At 37.6% G+C, this 12,399-nt stretch overlaps 1 protein-coding gene across 7 annotated transcripts in view; it reads left to right on the top strand.

The window, feature by feature from the left end:
* METTL4 (methyltransferase like 4) overlaps positions 1–12,399 on the top strand; it is a 526,668-nt gene that overhangs the window by 355,688 nt on the left and 158,581 nt on the right. The gene's annotated exons all lie outside the window — the stretch shown is intronic.

Here is a 12,399-nt window from a genome sequence, read left to right as displayed (position 1 = left end):
GGAGGAATTAAAGAGCTCATCAAATGATAGCCTTTTCTTATATCTTGAACCCTCTATTGTAATATTAGAGAAAAAAATTTCTGTATATGAACAAACAACCCAAAACCTCCTACCTACCCACCCACCCGATCAAATAAATAAAGAACAAAACAAACAAGTAACTTGACTTTTTCTGTTTTATTTTGCCATTGGGTTTTGAACATGGAAACTTAAAGGATATTTAGTAAATAAATAGGAAAAGGAGGAGGTAGTTAAAAAACAGGAAATAATGTGTGAAATTAGGGTTTGATAGAGATAATCTGTCTTAACATGGCTTTGACTTTTCTATGAACCGAGAAGAAAAATTTCTCAGGTGAATTTTCAGACCTGTAATTTAAACCTCATCATATTAATATTTAACCATTTTCCTTCACATTTGGGCTGCTTTTACTTCCCTCTGATGGTGGATTGTTATGGTTTCGAGTTTGAAATATTGCAGTTTAGTGCTTTTAAGTTCCACAGCTACAAGTTTGTTCAGAGTGCTTTTTCATTATGGGATAAGTTTGTTGAGAATCTTCTAAATGCTTAATCATAGCTCAGGCAATTTAGGAGATTCTGGAAAAAAAAAAAGAAATACATATAAGTCTGGATAAAGAGGAAGCATGGAATTAAAAATTTTAGGGACCAAAAACTTAATGAAAGGGGACATTTAATCTCAGATGATTTGGGGGAGACTCTAGAACCTTTATATTTTCAAGCAACAGATATTTTGGTGCACAGTGTTGTGAACTGGGGCAGTCTGACAACATGGCCCTAGAATTTTAGGCTGTTTCATGCCACCAACTCATTTCATAAGTGAGGAAACGTAAAGAGCCTGTTCAAAGTCACAGAACTATTAGTCTCAGGGCTCTCAATTCTCAGCCCAGTGCTCTGTTTTTCTGGCATAGAAATAATGTCCTTTCTCCTATCATAACTAGTTGAGTGAGAGATATCTGACTTGAGATATGTGTTCACATTCATCAAATATTTTTGTGGGGCCTTTTGGTAAGTTATTTCTGTCTACTGAAAAAAAAAGCATAATGTGAGAGTCATAAGTTAAATTTTCTTTGGGTTAAAATGAGCACTATAGCCTGGGGGACAGCATTTCAGATAGCTCTGAGAAACTGCTCTGAAGAGGTAGGGGGGAAGGTCAGTATATATGTGATTTTGGTGAAGGGGGAGTACATGCAATCAAGCACATATTTTTTGGCAGAAAGTTTCTGCTTGTCTTGTGAAGGTTACTGCTAGTCATGAGGAGCAGACGTCACCATGAAGGATTTTAATGCTTTTCTAGATATGAGAAGATGCAAGATTTGGGCTCATAAAATCGTCTCCTGAAAATATCTAACTATCTGGTGGCCTGTTCTGCCAGTTTTTCCCAGAGCACAGAGTGCCTCACTCCTGATCTCCACCCTGACCTCCTTTCAGGGAGCTTGAAGGTCAGCAGCCACAGCGGCTCATAATTTGATCCTTGTAGAGGTAGATGGCAAGTGGCAGTTTGTAGGTGACACTTCCTATACGCTTGCTTAATATTCTTTTCTGTAAAAATGGACATAATGTTTGCCTTCTAACAGTCTCTAAAAAACATTGTAAAGATTAATGTCTCCCCAAAATACTGAATTTCCCATCTGCAAAATGAAGAGGTTGGTTGAACTAGATGATATCAAATGTTATTTCCAGGTCTAAAAGGGACCCACAGTTGCCAGATAAGATGAGACCCCCTCTCCTCCCTCACTTATCTTTACTGCCTCAAGTTTGTCCTTTCAAACTCAGTGAGGTTGGCTCCTCTAATTACTCCCCGTTGGGGGTGGGTACAGCTGCTCCCTGCCCCCGTAGTCACCTATGCACACCACTATTATTTTCTTTACTAAGCATGTCTGTCTTCCTCCATTTGAAAGAGCTCTTTGATGTTGGATCCTATGTTTAATTTCTCTTGGTAAACGAAATACCTAGCACAGCATCTGGAACTGAGTGGAATCAAAGCAAATATTTGTCAAATCAATGAAAAACCTAAGATGCTCTCAGCTTCTGAGGATACTGGTGATGATGAGCTCACACTAAGGCATAAGTGGTCTGTGTTTGGGAGGCTCTGGATTATTTAGGTGCATTTTAAGTGTAGGAAAACCTCTCTAATCCTAGAATTATTGCCATTTCATCCCCTGGCAAAAATGGTTTCTGTTTAAAATCACTCACCACACTAATCAATTGTTTACATCTGGAGGTAAATGGAGAACCATAAAGAGAAGGGAAACATGATTATAGATAATAGAAGAAGAAAGGCAGGTGAACTCAGGATAAGACTTTATATGAACTGAATCTGTAATCATCATTGCAGTGAATTTCACAGTAATTATTGTCATCAGAATGTTACTCACATTTTATATACACGTTATTGAGATATTCTTTTTTGTGGACACAAAGAAAACATTTATTCTTGAAAACATGTTAATGAAAGATCTGAATGGTGCATATTTTAATCAGTTCTCTAATAAACAAGGAAATAAAACACATGCTTATTTGACTTAATTGCATTTCAAGATATTAAAGACATTTTAAAAATAACCAGAAATTAATGCCCAGTGGAGAAAGGAGTTGAAGGAATTCAAAGTGAAAATTATGAAGTTTTAAAAATACTATTTTCTAGGGTTTAAATAAAACAAAGGTGATAAGGCCAATGCATAAAGTTGAAGATTTGATATAAATTGTAAAGACTTGGCTCTTCACTGATTATAAAAGTAATTTATTAGAATACAGATCAGACAGTACCACAGAGGAAGGAAAATTTTCGAGGCATCAGGTGGTAGTTGGACACAATGACCTTTATTGCCCCTTCTGACCCAGAGATTCTGTAAATGGATGAAAACCCAATAATGAGGAACGTGCTAATGACACACCATAGTGCCCTCTGTTTTAAAAATGAATACTTTAAATGTCAATAGTTATTGGTTTTCAATGTCTCTAACTTTTATCATTAAAAATATCCATGTTACCATTTCTCGGTCAAGCTTCTAATGATAGACTGTGACCTTTTTCTGAGAAAAAAAGGCAGTCTGTCTGAATTCTTGTTACAAAGAAGCAATGCAAATGAAAGAGGTTCCAGTTCCCCAGAGGCTGCTAAATGACACCCTCCAACTCTAACCCGCCATCTCCAGAGGGTAATTAAATTGCAGAAGGGGAATATATCTGTGATTTGTTTTTAGGAGACCAGGTTGGAGAAAATAAAATACACCTGACCTTTAAGTTTTTGGGTTTGTAGAGGAATTATTAGTAAAGTTGGTTATGCCTTTAGGTTTTCAGTGTGTGGTAAGAGATTTCAATCAGTGACAGTGCAGTTTACTCTAATGGATTCTTAATGGCAAATTAGAGAAATGTAGTAGAAACTATACTGAATTGCAACAATAGTTTGCTACACTAAGCACAGATGTTTTGGCCCATTTATGGGGTGTCCTTAAAAGTTTTAGTTATGTGTGTACATTGGCAAATAGCAGTAGGAAACTGATGAGGATAGAGGAAGTCATCCCAAACTTTGAAAATGGTCAGAGGAGAGCAATCCTATGTGAACTAGTTTCTATTACACTACTTCTTTTTCAGTAATTTTACTAAACTTGTGTTAGTGTAGATATATTGCATACATTGGTCGATCTTTCAGAATAGTTTGAAATGTTTAAGAACTTGAAATTTTGGCATCTTCTCTCTTTTAGAGTGTAGATGGGCAAGTATTTGGTTAAGATGCCAGCTTTAGCTCATCAAATATGAAACCTTTATTACTTTTATCTTAGATGTGTGGGAAGATAGAATGTAAATTTGGAAGCAAGTGTTTATTTTACTAAATCTCTTAAATTTTTTCTCTACAAGTTGCCTAGGGGATATGAGGAAGGGGATTAAGAAGACAGGTGTTTACAATTTAAGGAAACAGCTTAAGGATAGCAGCTTGCAGAACTTTTAAGTGTGGGTGACTGCTTTGCAAGCTACAGGCTACCAACTCAAATATTGGCTTTGGGAAAGGGAATTGTGATTTTCCTTCCAGCAAATCTAAAAATGTTTAGATACATTTAGTCCAGGATAGATTTAAAAACTGAGCATTCTTCATTTTGAGTTTAAGAATAACAGAACTCTGCATGTGGAATTCTTTTTGTGGAAACCCTAAGTCAGTTTGATAATTATGTGTGGAATGTGAAAGAGAGGAGAAAGTTAGGAAAATCTTAGTTTGTGAGTCTCGTTTTTTGTAAATAGATAATGGGGATGAGTGAGAATTAAAATTTAATATTTAGTTACAGTCAGCGCAAGACAACCCAACTTAGCAGACCTGCACATTTCTGACCTGAGGTTAGAATCAAGAGGAAAGGGTACATTATAGAAGATGGTGGCTCTAGGATGCTCCTAATTTAATGTCAAGTGTTCCTGATGGGGGAGAACTGAAATTGTCAGAATTGTGATAGATATATCAAAAATATACAAACTAAGCTACGTAAATTGTGAAACGTGTCAACTTACTCCGTGGTATGGTAAAAATGACAACTTTTCCATCTAGCTAATTGAGAGACCTACCTCTATCACATTAAATTATCTCTTCCTTCTCTTTCCCTTGCAATCTTTTTTCATGCTACATCTGTGTTCTCCTAATTGTGAATGTCCAAATTAAGCTACTTCTGTTGTTACTGCTGCTGTTGCTGCTCTAGCTCCTACAAGGAGTTCAGCACTTCCTGTGTCACAAGTGTGAACTAATGAATGCCTTGACATGAATTAAGTTCTTTGATTCTTGCAAAAATCCTGCGAAGTCAGTAGTTTCATTATTCTCCTTTCATAAATGAGGAAACCAAGGCTTAGAAGGATTTGAGGCAGTCAGTTCAACTGCTCAACCCACATCTTAGTTACTGTTCTATAATATCTCAAATATTAATGACCCCTTTGCCTTGAGGGTTTTAGAAGTTTAGAAGCCCCTTTCTCACCACTGTTGTCAAGGCTTAGTCAGGACCTTCTTTCGTAGGATGTCATTTTGCCTGGCTTGTTCCATACATCATCTCATACCTGAGCTCGGAGCCTGGCGGTCATGAGCCAACTCTAACTTTATCTATGCTCTCCTCCTCCCAGGATGAACCCATAAATGTGTGTAGGCTAGCACTTATTATTATACTTTTTTACTTTTTAACGTTGAAATATAATTGACTTGTAACATTATATCAGTTTCAGGTATACAACATAATGATTTGCTTTAGTTTAACTATTAATTAAACAACTATTTGCATGCCTGCTATTTAGGTACTAATTTTGGGGACACAAAAAATGGGTAACACCCAGCCCTTGCCATAAAGAGAGGGAGGTGAGGGGCCAGGCCTATAATCAATAACAAAAGTTATTGTCATTGTTTAACCTCTTGTCTTCAAGGAGGACTTTGTTGGCATGACATCAGCCTTCCTGTATTTTCCAGGTGTTCTGTGTTAAGCTGCTTGTGCTTCCCTAGCTTGACTTTTTTATTTTTCACCTATGGCTGTAGTATTGCATCAAGATTCATTTATTTATTAAATGTACAAGGACTATTAGGAGTTTTAGGAGACTAATAAATAATACTCCTTTTCCCCACCTGTGTTTGCAACCAACTGATATGGACATGGGGGTCTGGGTCTGATAGTGGGAGATAAAATAATGTTTTATAACAACTATAAAGTTATATGGAGACTGTGGCCAAGGTCAGTCAAAGGAGTTTGCTAAGACACCAATGCAACAGGCATCCCCAGGAAACTAGGGCTGAGCGTGGCTGGTTTATTCTAACTCACCTGCCAGTCAAGAGCAGAGGGGTGAGGAGTGGTGGAGGGGGGCCAAGAGTTGTCACTCTCGTGGCTGTCCCCCTGCACGGACACATAAGGAGCAAGGAGCAAAGGTTCTTGGCAACACATTAGACTAGATTACAAGATATGGTTAAAAGATCTCAGGAAAATAGAAAGCTGCATACAGAAACATAGGGAGGACAGGTTTTTCCCCCAGTTTTATTGAGGTATAATTGACAAAATTGTAAGATATTTAAAATGTACAATGTGATGATTTTATATTCGTAGACATTATGAAAGGATTTCCCCCATCGAGTTAACATGTGCCTCAGCTTATTTATTTAGTAAGAACCTTTAGATTCTACTTTCAGCAAATTTCAACTATACAGTACAGTGTTATCAACTATAGTCACCATGTTATACATTAGATCCTTAGAGCTTGTTCACCTTATAGCTGAAAGTTTGTACCCTTTACTAACTTCTCACCCCTGCCCAATCCCTTGGCAACCACTTTTCTACTCTCTGTTTCTGTGAGTTCTTTTTCTTTTTTTTTCAATTCCACATGTAAGTGATACCATGTGGCATTTGTCATTCTGTATCTGGCTTATTTCGACTTAGCATAATGCCCTTCGGGTTCATTCATGTTGTCAAAAATGACAGGATTTCCTTCTTTTTAAAGTCTAAGTAATATTCCATTGTGTATGCATACCACATCTTCTTTGTCCATTCATCTGTTGATGAACACTTGGGTTGTTTCCGTATCTTGGCAATTGTGAGTGACGCTGCAATGAATATGGGAGTGCAGATATCTTTTCAAGGTAACAATTTTGTTTCCTTTGGGTGTATACCCAGAGGTAGGATTGCTGGATCATGGGGGTAGTTCAATTTGTAACTTCTTGAGGAACCTCCATGCCGTTTTTCATATGTACTAGCTTGCATTTTAGGGAGGATAGGTTTATAATGCAGGTCCGAGTGTTGTAGCTTGTGTCAGAGGTAGATTCCCAAAGGAGGTTACACTAGCTGACTCTTAAGGAAGGAGTAGGAGGTTGCCAGGGAAACAGCGCTGGGGGCAGTGCAAGCACATTCCAGCAGATTAGCACATATTACAGGTTCTGAGGCTTGATGTGCTTGGAGGATTACAACTGTTTTGATATTATCAGTGCAAACTGTCAAAGGTGAGATAATATGTCAGAATATGAGGCTGGATGGCAGATAAAATTGGTTGACTTCTTGTTCCCTGGGTCTGTATTTGGGGACTTTGAATTTGTTCGCTTGGAGCTCTGCCCATCGACGGAACACTGTGCTGCCTGGTGAGAGAATCTCAAAGCACCTTTATTTTAAGCATAGGTGGACTTCATGCTTTAATTCTTCATTTATCTCAGCCTCACAGTCCTTGCAATTTCTTATACCCTTACCTTGTACTTCCAGGAAAGTCAGACGCAATTCTAAAAAAAAGGTTGAAAATAGGAAGCAGTTTCTAGGTGAGGAATATTAGCTTTTTCCAATTTAGGCTCAGTTTTTATATTTTTGTGGTAGGTTAGAAAATTCCAATGTTTTGACAATCAACAGTGGTCACAAGCCCTGGGTCCAGATGGCTGGCTGTTTACTGTCAGTGCTGCATTGATAAGCCTACTACCCAGGAAGATGTTAATCCCACAGCCTTTCAAATTCCAAGGCAGGCTGACTTCTGAGAGTAGGATGATAGTGTTTCATCCCTTGAGTGTGCTCGTGGAATATCACCCTGCTCTTGGAGGGGTTCATCCATCATGGTGCCTGTCAGATGGTTTGGTGTGCTTAGTGTTTCAAATTTATGTAAACTGAAAGAATTGAAAGGTTTGGAGGGCAAGTCCACATTTCTTAGTTTTCTTTGGCACATGAAAATGCTATGCCAGAGTAGCTGCAACTTGTATTTACCACCTTTATTTAATATGCAGCCTTTTTCATAAGTAATTGTTCTTCTTGATAGTCACTTATATTTATATAGTGTGTAATAGTTTACAAAAGGCTTTCCTATACATTAATTCTTTTATCTTGACAACAGATCAATGAGACAGGGCAATAGTTATTTTCTCCTTTTTACAGCAGTGGAAACTGAGGCTTAGAGAAGTTGAGTTGTGTCTGTTAGATCAGTGCTGTCCCACAGAAATGTAATTCAAACCACATATGTAATTTTAAATATTCTAGTTGCCACAGTAAACAAAGTAAAAAGAAACAGGTGAGATTAATTTTAACAATATATTTCATTTAACCCAATATGTGAAAATGTTATCATTTCTGCATGTAATTAATTTAAAAATTATTAATGAGATATTAAACATTCTACTTTCTTACTAAGCCTTCAAAATGCAGTGTGTAATTTACAACTCAGACTATGCACATTTCAGATGCTTAATAGCCGTTTGTGGTTAGTGACTACCATATTGGACAGTATAGACCTAAACCTGCACTGCCACCTTTTCTACTGTGCATTATACTGACCCACTATTAGTTTGGGTAATGGAGTGGGGTTGTATTCTCAAGAGTTGTGATGAATCTAAGCAACTTCATGTACATATGCTTTGCTTGTTTTCCCTGAGAACAACATCATATATCTTTGCAACACTTGATTATATCCCCACAGATGTGGTCTGTGATGCCTGGAGGAACATTCCCTAATGGAGGGACTGAGCATAAACCCACAAATAATGAACAAGGAGCTCTGACCAACATTCATTCCTTAAGTAAACAGTTAGTAATGAGTAAGCTCAGCTTTATATCTTAGGAGTGAATGGGCATACTCAGTCATCTTAATTTTGTCTGAAAATGCTTATACAAATGCTTTTGCATAAGGAAAACTTTCTAAATGATATTAAGAGTTTACAGCTAATCCTTCTCTAGTATCTTTCTTTGCTTTGGCCCTATTTTCAGTCTGTGTAGGCCAAAATTTCATTCCTATCAGTTGTTTAGTGTGGGTGGAATAGGTGAGTGGGCATTTTTATTGACTAAATGAAAGATATACTTCATGAGATTCATCACCTGTTTTTCTGAAATAGCAACTCTACATTTTCCAGGTAGCTAAAAAGGAAAAATCTCAGGCCCTCTAGACAGCTGCTGCAGGATTTTATTTCCATAGCTGTTCAAAGGTCTAAAAATCTTCCCTCCATAATGGCAGAGAGCACATATACATGTATGCCTGATTCTAGGAGGCTCCACTCTTTCCCATCAAAAAAAAAAACCGAAACGAAAATAAAACAAACAAACTTCAAATACTTTTGTTGAAACACACTTCCAGAGAGAGAGCTTTTGGAACTTCCAGATAAAATAAGAGCCTGTTGTTTTCCAGTCCTTCCAGGCTAAGCTCCAAACTCTACTATCTCTTAAGTGTTTACACGAGCTGGTCCTTTGTACTATCACCAACCATCTCTGGTCATCTGCTGAAACCGACCCATCAAGACAAGTTTTTAATCTTTCATGAATCTTCTCTAATTCCCCTAATTAGAATTAACATTTTCTTCTCCTGGTTCCTATAATACTTTGTCATTCTGTTATAAAAAAGAATTGCATTGTCCTCTAAGTTCTATTAGGTTGAACCAAATGTGATTGCTGTTTTTTTGTACATAAAAAAGTTCACTTTCAGATGCTTCAACTTACTATAATTAATTTATAAAATTCTGAATACACACACATCCATGTACATCTGCGAAGTAGAATCTGTATTGGGTTAACTTCTGAACCTCTCACATCTTGGCCACAGTAGCTCTTCAATAAGGATTTGTTGAATTGAACTGAATGAAATAAAAATGGAACGCATGTTGGAGAAACAGAATCATATAAGTCAACTCTCCTCCCCAGATAACTCACAGATTGCCTGTGTAATGCAGGTTTTGAATTTCAAAGAAATTGAGAGACTTTAATCTGGTGCTCTGATATGTTAAGTACAGGGTATCAAGGTAGTTTGAAATAATTAAATTCCAGATTTTAGATAATGCTAATTTTAAGCAGGGAAGCTATTGTATTGCCAGTGAGTGAGGGGTGTGTGTGTGTGTGTGTGTGTGCATGTACTATTTTAATTTCTGTTTTTTCAGTAGGTACAATTTGGGGTGAAATATTTAAATAAACTGATAGGAAGACAAACTCTTCTTGGTGTCAAAACAATTGTTCTGATTGGTTTGGCAGACTAAGCTGACAATGAAAATTTTTTTTGTTTATTTGTTTATATGTGATAAGGACACAATAGGGAAACCAGTATATTATCTTTATACCCTATTTTTATGTTGCGATTTAATGAAATTATAAAAACCAGGCAGTTAGGCAGTTTCAAAATCAATATTCTTTGAATTTGTTAATTTTTCAGTATGTAGACTTATTCAGTAGATGCAACTGGATGTGACAATGATATTTCTGTTACATATCTGCACCAAGGACAATTGCATTATGAATTCAGAAGGAAGGAAGAAAGGAAAGAGCATCTTATGGATTAGTGAATCTGACATTTTTGATATGAAGCAACCTAGTCAGTTTGAAATTCAAGTTCTCTGAATTCTCAGTTAGACCTTGGTCTCAAACTGTGGCTGAACAGAATATGAGTCAAATTGTGTAAGATAAAGTTCAAACCTTGTCTTGGGAAGCTATGTATCACATCGTGTGGCCATGGAAAGAATATTGCATTAAATATAAAGAATGGGATCTGGATAAGTTGCCCAAATTTTCCTTCAGGAATGAAGGACTTATTCCCCAGCTGCTGGAAGTGTTACCAGCAGATGCCTCTTAGCTCTCTTTGGGAAGTGCCTTGGCAGAGGAGATCTGCCTGCCCTTGTCACGTCCCTTTCTGGAGAAGCCTGCATCCTGTGAATGTCAAGGCAGGGGCATAAAGACCTGGCCTTCTCATTTCAACTCAGGACAAGGGTCATTCCAGCTTCTGAGTTCCCTGGGGGATCAGCTGAGTTGACTTTGGCTTTGTTGAAGCCAACTTCTGCTTTCACCAGATCCTGCTTTGTTCCCTCCTCTTCCCTTGAGCTGAATAATTTTCCCAATAAATTTCTTATATGTTTATGTTTGTCTCAGAGTCCATTTTCATGGAGCCCAATTTATGACAATAGCAAATTAGAAGAGAGGAGAGATGCTCTGAACTGATAGAGACTTGAACAAGACTTGAGGCTAAAGACAACTTGCAGATTACCAAGTACTTCCTTACCATTGATGAAGAGGCCCAGGTGCCATCAATAAATTGCCCATAGTTGCTAATACCACAGCAGGGACTTGACTTCATGGGCAGGGCCTTACTGTTTTGGCTGTAGAGTGGATTAGAAGTTCTGCCTGTCCTTTGTGTTCCTTTTTCTCTGGTTTCAGTGTGAGGGTACCTAAATATCTGACCTGTAGTTGTTCTGGCAAATCAATTTAATTGAGTGATTACCCAGATCCAGAAAGTTCTCAAGAAGTAATGTCCATATTTGAGTTGGAGGATATCCTGAGATATTCTGAGGTGGGCAGGAGTGGTTGTAGTTTGCTCTAGCCTTTGGAGTTTGTTATAAAAGACTTAAAATCTCAGTTATTCTAGAGTGTTCCTGGGAGGAATGTCTGAATAGGATCAGAATCATACTTAGACCATTTCTTGCAGGCTGGATTCCTCTGGATCCATCACTAGGAAGTTCCAGTTCCCTAGGTTTGTTTTTGTGGTTTGCCTCGAGATAATATATGACCAACTGAACCATTGAAGGGTTCTTATATCCTGTAAAAAGGTGATTTGAATGACCCCCACATGATGTAGAGCAAGGGTTCAGGCTAGTTTTGTTCTCAAACCTACTTAAGGTAACAATGTACCTTTCATTGCCAACTTCCCATTTTGAGCTCCTTCTCTTTTTCCTTTTCTCTGTGTTTTAATTTGAGTCTTTTATAATTGTCTTGCAAGACTCTTATTAGTCGTTGCTTTAAAAATTAGTCCACCTGTTCTGAATGAGCTAGCATTCCTACTGTGAGAAATTTAAGAGAATATTCAAGTTTATCTTAAATAGATGTAATTTACCATTATCATTGCGGATTTGACCAGACTGATAAAAAGGAACTGAGAATGCTGGGTCCAGAAAGGTAACGATATGGGGACTTGGAAGAACTTGGAGAAACATGGGAACTTCTTTACATTCTTTTTTAGGCGTTATCTTTAGAAAGAGCAAATGTGTTTTTTCTGTGTTTCTGAAGAGAGCAGGAATAGGACTAATGGAAGTGGAAGTTAGAGGGAGGCAGAGGAAGCCTCTAATAAATAATAAATAAATAATTCTAATAAATATTGTCTCAAATTGAAATGGTGCGTCTTGCTAGGTAATGAGTTCCACCTTATTAAAGTGTTCAACGATAACTGAGGCATGTACTTAAGATACTTTCCCATGGATGGAGAACTGGATGGGGTAGATTGCTACATTGGTGCTCCCCAACAAATGCGGGTAACACCACCGCTCCCGGTGTTTACACCCTGTGCAATCATCTTGCTTTTTTAAAAAATTAATTTTATTGGAGAATAGTTGCTTTATAATGTTGCATTAGCCTCTGCTGTACAGCAAAGTGAATCAGCCACATGTATACACACATATCCCTTCTTTCCTGGATTTCCCTCCCATCTAGCTCACCACAGAGCACTGAGCAG

Source organism: Monodon monoceros, unplaced genomic scaffold (assembly GCF_005190385.1).
Source record: "Monodon monoceros isolate NGI ecotype Baffin Bay Population unplaced genomic scaffold, NGI_Narwhal_1 Super_Scaffold_1, whole genome shotgun sequence".
Lineage (NCBI taxonomy): Eukaryota > Metazoa > Chordata > Mammalia > Artiodactyla > Monodontidae > Monodon > Monodon monoceros.
The sequence above is the reverse complement of the archived record's forward strand: the minus strand, read 5'-3'. Positions and strand labels throughout refer to the sequence as shown.